Source organism: Cynoglossus semilaevis, chromosome 3 (assembly GCF_000523025.1).
Source record: "Cynoglossus semilaevis isolate Cse_v1.0 chromosome 3, Cse_v1.0, whole genome shotgun sequence".
Lineage (NCBI taxonomy): Eukaryota > Metazoa > Chordata > Actinopteri > Pleuronectiformes > Cynoglossidae > Cynoglossus > Cynoglossus semilaevis.
In genome coordinates, this window is record NC_024309.1 from 5,016,881 (window position 1) to 5,026,454 (window position 9,574).

The window sequence follows — 9,574 nt, forward strand, 5'->3', positions numbered from 1 at the left end:
AGATGAAAGCCATTTCTTAAATAAAAAAGAAAAACACCCACACCCAGCAAAAAATTATAAACAGTAAAATGAATAGGATTCCCAAAACCAAGTGGAATGACATGCCATGGTCCGATGAGACCAAAGTTGAAATTTTTCAGCCACAAACCCCAGAAGTGTGTTTGACAGTACAGGCGTCTGCTAGAGAACTGAAGACAAAAAGTAATTTCACCTTTCAACAGCGACAGTGATGCCGAGCATATTGATGAGTTGAGCAATAATTTAAACCTGCCGTTGAGAAAGGAGTGTGCACCTTTTATATCCGCTGTAGATATGAAGACATCTGAGCCGAGTCTCCCGTTGACAAGGTGTTAATATATCAGTCGTGTATGTTAAAACTGACAAGGTGTTAATATATCAGTCGTGTTATGTTAAATGTTAAATGTTAAAATGTGGCATCACAACATATATTCCTATACAGACGACAACAGACCTTCACAGCACGTGTGAGTCTTTGACATAAAACCTCTGATTAACTGTGACAGTCCTGCCACTGAAAAGCCATATGTGTTATATGTAGAGGCACATGTTCCTGTTTTAATGCTGACGGGACACCATACATTTCGATACCAAATGCATTGGCTATAAATAGTATTTATTCACAACTCAGCCATGTGTCTCTGCGTGCAACCATTTGGCTCTTGACGAATTTGGGAAGTGTGTTAATTAGCAGTCTCTGAGTAGCAAACAAGGTGAGTGAGCGAGTGAAATGGTTTCTGTCAGGCAGGTAATAGAGCATGAACATCCCATTAAGCACCTCCTTTTCCTCTCAGGCCACATTTTCCCTCATTCACACAGTTTGCCATGCTTTATGCGCGGCCTCCCGGCACCACCCTGCAGCGAGGATCCATCCCTACCGTAAAATCAGAACGCAAATGCCTCAAAATGACATCCCCAGACTTCATGTGGGCACTGCGGCGGCTAATGTTGCTCAGAGCTAGTGGATAATCCTGCTAAAAGTGTTAAGTCATTTATTACTGTGGAGAAAACCAGAAGAAGCTGCAGCCAAGGCTGGGACAAGACCCCATGCAGTCAGCACAGTATATAGTGTGAAAAATGCTTTCAGGGAGAAAGCCCAGTGACGAATGTGTGCTGTTGCGTTATGTTTGTATGAGCTGGGAGAAGTGATGGAAGTGGATGTCGACTAAACACCCCGAGGGAAGTCTGACGTCTACTGAACAATTTATGAGCTGTCATGAAATGTTGTGTTTTTTTTTTTTTTTGCAGATGGAAAATAACAGTGATTACCGACACCTGTCATTCAGTGGATGCCTTGAGTGGAGCTGAAGGTAGACTGAGTTCAATTCATATCTCTCCACACTCGGAGACTTTATGATTGCCACATAGGAAAGAGCTGCTGTGTATTTTCTGCTCTTTTAGCATCTACTCTTTAAATAGACCAAGAATGGAGAATTTAAACTTTTACAGACTACTCTTGTCAGTTTCCACATAAAGTTTGACTTTATTTATTGGCCTCTTGTACTTTAAATATGAATATTTTTTAAAAGAGAATATTTAATCCAATACATTAAAAGTTGTGCTACTGATTTGTAAGCAGTAAAGGTTACAAAAATGAGAAGAAAGAAAGTATGTTTTACTCTTGGATCCATTGGTGGATGCTCTGTTCATACAGTCTTTAAGTTGCAGTTTTGGTAAGTTTTGTCTGTCATCTCAGTCTGGACTTAACTTTCCTATGTAACTTCAAAGTCGTCAGCAGAGTTGTAGTTTTGGTGGATGTCATATTGCAGAGGCTACATTACATTACAATTTGGCTCCGCAAATCCACCAACTTTCACCAATCTCGTGAAGCCTGACACGTGTTCATTTTCCCACTCAATGTTGGTTCCTTTGCAACACGTGTTGTTCACATCGTCATCTATTTTAGAAGGATAAATATCCCTGGATATCCCAGGCATTCTGGTTAAGCTGACCACTCATATCTACTGCCTGTTAATACACACATTACAAACTTTCTTTTAACTTATTAAGAAGAGATTGAAGTTCCCTGTTCTCTGCCCTCATCTTCCTGCTTGTATCATTAGCAGCTCATTAACATCACTGTGTTTTTGGAATGAATTGGCACATTTTCCTTATAGATGGATAGATAGATAGATAGATAGAAATTACAGTAGAGGTTTTTATTTCATTTTTAACACCTATGAAATCAATAAAGGGTGTTTCTCCACCCTCTATATTTTCAATAGTGTCCTCTGTTGCTGCAGGATTCTAGGCAGTGCCTTAACTTTCTGTATTTCCTGCACAGACTTTGCTCCTTCCTAGTTTTCAATGCAGAGAGAAGAAAAGCCCAGATTCCAGCAATGCTCACTCAGACAGATACGTGTGTGCACACTGCGTAGAAAGGAAGCTGGCAAGACACAGCCAGAGCCGACATGCCAGACTGAAGGATGAATGTCACTGTGGGCACTGATTCCGGCTGAGAGATGCCACCATAGATTCTCCCCCAAGACATCTGGAACCCCAGGTGCCTGTCCTGCCAATCTAGGCCCCAGCTGCAGGAAGCCCAGTGTCCTTGGTGGTGCCAAGAGCTGTGCAACAAAATCTGAGCTTATCAGCTCCACCACAGCCCTTTATGGGCCTATTCACCTCAATCAAAGCGGTTATTTAGGTAATGAGCCAAGATGGCAGATATTGCTGCGCTCCAATTACCCACTAAGGCTCCTCGTGGCGTCCCTGCCAGCTTTCCCACAAGCCCCCATTCTCCTCAGAGTACCCAGGTGCTCTGGCGGTGCTCCGCTTCCTCACTTTTTGTACAGAGGGAGACCTTTGAAAACAGAAGAGCTCTGTCAGCAGTAGATTCACTCAAAGAGACTATTGATAACCATCTCGGTGGTAGGGGCTCTGGTCAATAGTGGTCAGTCTCAGTGGTCAGTCTCAGCCAACAGGCCAGCACATACCTGCAACACATTTTACATTTTACTGCAAGTTGGTTATGGCAGTGGTTGGAATAAATATTTAATTTTAAAAAAATTATAGACATTAATAAATATGTTACAACACGTGTGTTGCTATGATCAATCTATTGAACAAATGTAATTGAAAATATTAATAGGAAAAATGCCAATAAAAACATGCGAAGGTACAACTAATATTAAGTAAAATAAATTTCTCATGTTTATTAATAAAGCAGATTTATTTATTTGAAATTTCTATTTAGTTTACTTTCCTTGCAGTGGCGTACTCTACTGTTCACTTTTTAAAATATTAACTAAGATTAATTTCTCAAATGAATTAATATATTAGCACACACATCTTTATTTTCTACTGTGCACTTTTGGAATTTTTATTTTTATTATTTTTATTTCTTTGTTAAATTTTGTGACTATTCAGTAATTTGAGAGACTGTTTTATTATTTATTGATTTATTTTTATTTTATTAGCATACAACATATTTGAAAAATATCAGTTCATGGAGAACTGTGTCAGGTTGGCCCTGCCCTTCTCTCCTGTCAGTTTCAATCTTGTAATCAGCTTCATTATCTGCACCTGCCCTCCTCTGTTTTCCCTCCACTCTGATTACTTGATGTGCTCCACCTGTGTCCTGTTATAGTCCTGCCCCTGTGTTTATATATAAACCCTCCCTCACACGCTCACCTCCATTTGGGTTGTTGGGCTGTTGTTGTGCATGTTTGTTCTTTAGTGTTGGCCATGTTCTGTTGACCCTGATGCACTGCTGAACTTAGCTCTGTGTGTTGTTGTGTGTGTCTGGTGAAGCACTTTATTGTGAGGACAAGTTCAAAAACAAAATTGATTGGTTTTTGATCGACTTACACAGACCTTTGAACGAGTCTATGCTTTGATCCAGTGACGATTACATCAAGAAAAAGGCGGAATGTTCGATATTTATCCTGTTTAGGAAAACAAATAAACAGGACAAATTAAGCTGTATATTTTATCACCTAGGAGAACTGAAAGCATCAAATATATGGATTCATAAATGTGCAGCATGACTTTATAGGTTCATGAAAAATATATGAATAGCAGCAGTGGCAGCAACTGACTGTGGCAGTTGCAGCAAAGGTCTAGGAGACCACTGCAGCAGGTAGAGGGTGGAGGGGGAGTGTGCAGGGCACTGGCTGCATGTGAAAAACCCTGGAAAAATGACAAATTAAACTTTAAAAATGCAAACACAGAGCAGGAGAAGTGTTTGATTTACAATGTATAAACAAAGCAGCATATGGACCCTAAAATGGATGGTGGATTGAAAGCACTCCTGTTTAACTGTGGAGAAAAAAAGCATCTGTAATATTAAAATAAGATTTTTATGATGTATGACTTGTGTATGTATTATAGTGTGGGGCTGTAGATCATCGTGCGTTTTATTCCGGTTTGCTTTAAACTCAATTTTTCTGTATTCAGTGAGCAAAATGTAAAGAGATTGGCTTAAAAAAAATTGAGGTAAAAAATACATTTGTTCTAAATGAATAACCTGAGACTTGGTAATAAAGAGATGTGTTGTCGTTAAAAGTCATTGTTTGCAAAGCTACAGTTCAGTCACTCTCAGCTTCTCCCAGTATAAGACACATTACTGCTTTTTGTCGTAGTTATCCATTCTTATCCATTTCAAGAGAAAGAAAAATCACACTGCTGAATCCTTTAGGGAGAGTTTTTCTACTGTATTTGCAAGTAATGTGATAAATTGAAGAATAAAAGTACTTGAAAGCTTGTTATATTACTGTAATATAATTTCCATTTTACCCAATATTCCCACCTACTAAACCATATGAGTCATAGAAATGAATTATTCAATCAAAAATGTAGTGCCTCGCCAGTCATTCTGGCACTGTTACATAAATCATTAGTTGTGTGGATCATACTTTGTCTTTGGTTTAATAAGATCAAAACAAAGCAGAGAGGGAAAAAAAGAAGCAATTCAATATACCCTACAGCTTATGGAGAAATGTATAAAAGAGTAGCGATGGATGTCATGAAAATGGATCTACCTACAAACCCCAGAGGACAAGCACTACGCACCAGATAATGGATGGGTATGATCTCAAAGTCACTCTATTGGAGAGACAAACTTAGTTGACATTTTGTGTGTAACCCATGAGCTCAGCAGCACTTTAGGCGTTACTGTATTCACAGTGTTTGTGTTTGAATTTCTTTGACGCTAAAGCTTCATTCATTGTAACTATTTCTGCCAGAGGTTCTGCAGAGAAACTTTCTTCTTGTAAACTCTGGGGATTTTTGCAATTAGCTGTGCCAGTCACACTGTACAGTGAATATGTGGTAACAGATTTATAACCAGGTCTGGGGTTAGAAAAGCTTCAGGCTCCACTGTGAACTAAAGTGCCGGCTTGTACTTTAAACCTGCATTAATACCTAGACAGACTATTTTCTGAGGGCGGATTGAAAATGGTTAAAGTTAAAGAAAAGAAAAAAAATCAGGCTGCAGAAGGATCACTACCGCTATAAAGCACATCCCAGGGCTGTGATTTAGCCTTTTTAGAATTTTCAGAAACTTTACTCATAACAATAAAAACAACTGCAGGCTGTTGTTTTTAATAATTGATAACTTTCAAAGAAGCTGGCCTCAAATTTTGATGAGCTGTGGATAAACCGCCATCATCCTGAAGAAGTTTTACTCTGACTCCACATTGTTCCTTCTCTGTGACCTCCAGTCCTGTCATGTATAGAACATCTAAAAAAAAAAGTTGGTGCAGACCCTCAGCAGCTTCACCCCTTCCATTGACCCGGTTCCTACTACATTTTTAAGAACTGTCCAGTGTGGTACCTATCCTGAGTAGTACTGTAAGCTGGCAGTACGCCCGGCTCTGCTAAATGAGCGAGACTGAAATATTAAAGATTATTTAGCAATTCTTAAAACTAGACATATCCAATTGTCTGCCTTAAATAAATAATTTAAAAATGTCCACAAGTGTGGGTGGTAGATTCTCAGATATAATTATATACACACACTAATGCCTAAAGCTTTGTTTATGTGTTGACCCTGTGTTTTCTGTGGAGTCCCTCAGGGATCAGTACTTGTCATACTTCCATTGTCTAGAAAAGGAAATTAAAAACAAATCTTCCAGCACACGATTCTACATGACTAGAGGAGAAGTTAACCTCATGTGTGGCTTTACTGTATGGTTTCAAGACATGATTTCCATTATTTAAGGGGTATTTTTACACTAGCACTTAGTAAGGTATTTACTGCACAGTGAATCTAGTTTCGTTTCATTTTTGTGTGCAGTAAAAACTACTATGCTATGCTGATGACATGACCATATGTATGGAGCAGTCGGTGCAAAATTAACAAACCCTTGACTGCCTTCTTCTGTTTAAAAAATAGATATCAAATGCCCAGCCAATACTGGATTATTATCATCGTATTAACTGATACGATAGTCAAGTTGGGCTTGAGTGTGAAAACAAACGTCTAGTACTGCGTCATTTCTACCATAAAGAAAACGAAAAAGAATCCTTCGCTTTTAGAAGCTTGTTCTCTACACTTCTACTCCCACAACTCCCACACAGGTTGGAGAGAAGAATATTAGCACTGCTTCAGGCTTCGGTTTGCAATAAAGCAGAGACTGTCCTTTTTTTTCTTTTCTTTTTTTCTTCCTGTAGAATAAGAACATACTGTAGTATAAAACGTCTTGTTTTGGACAGATACAGGGCAAATGCAAAAATGCTTTTAGATCGATCTGGTTGAAACTGGAACGGTGTCTTCCTCACTGGTGAACAGATTGCAGGCAAAATGGAGCTCTCTCAAAATTCTTGTGCTACAACCTTGGTAAAGCAAAGCGGCCTCAGACCTGTCCTCAGATCAGATCTCTGGTTGAACCATAGCCTTCAGTACTTTTCTAAAACTGCTCTCCTCACTACTGTGTACCTTCTGGACACAAGTCGGTTGCTTAACCACCAGTCCACAACTGCCTCATAAGTCAAAGTGTATGTATGCAAGTTTACATTTGTCCACTACTCACGCTGACCTTGGTCTTCATGACCATGTTTGACCAATAATCTTGACTTATCTTAAACAATTGTTTTCACCCATTCACCCGTAGTGTTTCTTTTTTGTCGTTTCTTCCCCCTAAAATATGCAGTATCTATTCCCATTCCCACTCCACCAGCCCAGCTGTGGGTTTCATGTTCATGTTCATTTTCAAGTCAATTTACAATGGAGAGGATGGGATCCAACCCAGAAGCCTCAAGTCAGAAAATAACTCACTTTATCTGCTGTCCCAAAGTCACCCCTGTGACCAATGAAACATGTCTGTTGTTGTTGTTGTCTCTTGCGTCAGCGTCGATGTGAGTTTATGAAAGTTTAATGAAGCTGTTTTTTATGAAATTAGCGCCACCCATCACTCTCTGTGTTTTTGTTTCTGTTTGGCACACCAGATGGTTGGGCCTTATTACAAACAGATCATTCATATAGTTGACGGAGATGTTGTCAATCACAGAAATGCGATCCCTTTTCTTCTCGTGCTTTATTGTGTGCTTGACAGCTTTAAGATGTTACTTTTTTCATAACAGTTTCCCACGTGGGAAATCCACAACAACTGGTACCTGAAAAGACCCTGAACAAAATGTTCTCAGGTGTTATTTAACCTGTCTTACTCTTGGTGATGGTAGACTAAAGCTGAGAGCTCATTAGTGACAGCGTAGAGGTCGGTGTGAGAAACACTGCACTCATCACCTGCTGGATGACAAATGAAGCCCTTCATGAAAACAGAGGAGAGAAGTCGACAGGTAGTGAAGAGGCAGCAGTGGAGATGGATGCAAGTTGGAGAGAAACAAGACAACGGGTGTTACTTTTATTGTTGCCTCTTCGGGAGCTGTAACATATTTCTTTTTTTCTTTCTTTCTTTCACCCGTTATGATGTGGTTTTTGTTTTGTCTTTTGTCTATTATAAGAGTGGGTACGACACAGGACCACGCTTTCCTGCTAGGTGTGGTTTGTCTACTTGATTAATGAAACCAATCAACTTGGGCCGCGAAATACTTAAGGGATTCATGCACACGGGAAAAATTGATTACCTTTAACTAGAAAACAATGGAGAATGAGGAAGTGTAATGGCTGGGCACCTGTTTTACTTCATGATCATTGCAGGTCTTTCCTGCAATGATCCATTCACCGTTCTTCGCAAAAATTCTGGTGTTGAGCTCTCATATGAGCAACGAGAAAATTATCACTAAAAAAACTAATTTTCAACTCAGAAGACTGATTACCATCATCACACAAGGAGATACAACAATAATACAGCAGAAGTAAGAGTTTGGGAATATATATATATAATATAAAATATTTGCGTATACATTAAAAAAAAATGCAAAATCATCAGTAATTACTTGCCAGTACTTTCTGCAAAAAAAAAACTATCACCCAATAACAAATCCTTCTTTATCACCACTCTCGCTGACTTTTTAGCTTCCTTGCTTTAGAATGGACCAACCCTTCATTTCACTACACCATTAAATTCATTCACTGTGCTAATGGGCCTTGTGATGAGCTATTGATCAACAGCAGGTGTGTCAGAGAGTAGGGGAGAGAATTACACTCACAAAACATTAGAAAGAGGAAATATTCTGCACTACAGGAGAGCAGGTTCAATACTCTATTCATTATATGTTTTTGTTTCAATGCTCTTAATTGACTAATTTGCTAATCTCCTTAATCATAGTTACTACACCTGACAAACTTTACCCTTTGGGTAAGGATCTGTGGATAGCTAAGTTGGTTTAAAGCTAGACAGATTTGATCATTCAAACAGTTTTTAATGTTTAGTTTTTTTTTTCTTTTTTTAAATCAAGGTCAAAAATAATTTTAATTATTGACATCTAGTTGCGAAAACGTCTAACAATCAAATATTTGCGTTCTACTTTTACTTTTAAAAAACACCTCACCTTAAGAAAGTCTATTAATAATATTGAAAAAGGCAGGAAACACAAAGTTTGACCTTTTGTGTTATATTTAAAAGCTCTGATCTCTCTTTGAAAGAACTGTGGCTATTGTTTATCACGTTGGTCCCAAGACACTATGACTCCTTTAAAACGATTAGGATCAGAATAAAGGGGAGTGAAGCCTCCCTAAACAATCATCCTTCTCTATTTAAGCCATTAAATGATGGAAAAAGCTCCCTGCCCTGACATGACTTCTTTTATTGCATTTTTAAAAAGAAATTTGTTACATCATCCTAAATTGTCCTCCAGGTAGCTATTTTTTTTTTTTACACCAAACAGGCTACATACAATACGTATGTGTTTTACACTTTGATGCCTGTCTGTTTGTGTGTGTGTATCTGTCTATCTGAGCTAAATTTAATTGAGTCTATCCACCAAGCCCCAAGACAACAGCTGAAAAAAGAAAAACCAAATAGCTATATCTGGTACAAAGCATCGTAGTTTTTTTCTCTCTGAGGCTAACGTAATTTATCTTTGTAGCACTCTGACAAAAATAAAGCTTAATAAAATAAAAACTTTTTCCTGATACTTAAGTAAACGGGGGAAAGAGGGAGTGATGAAATCCTCATTTAAAGGCTTGCGTTTCTGCAAGGTTTTTTTTTTT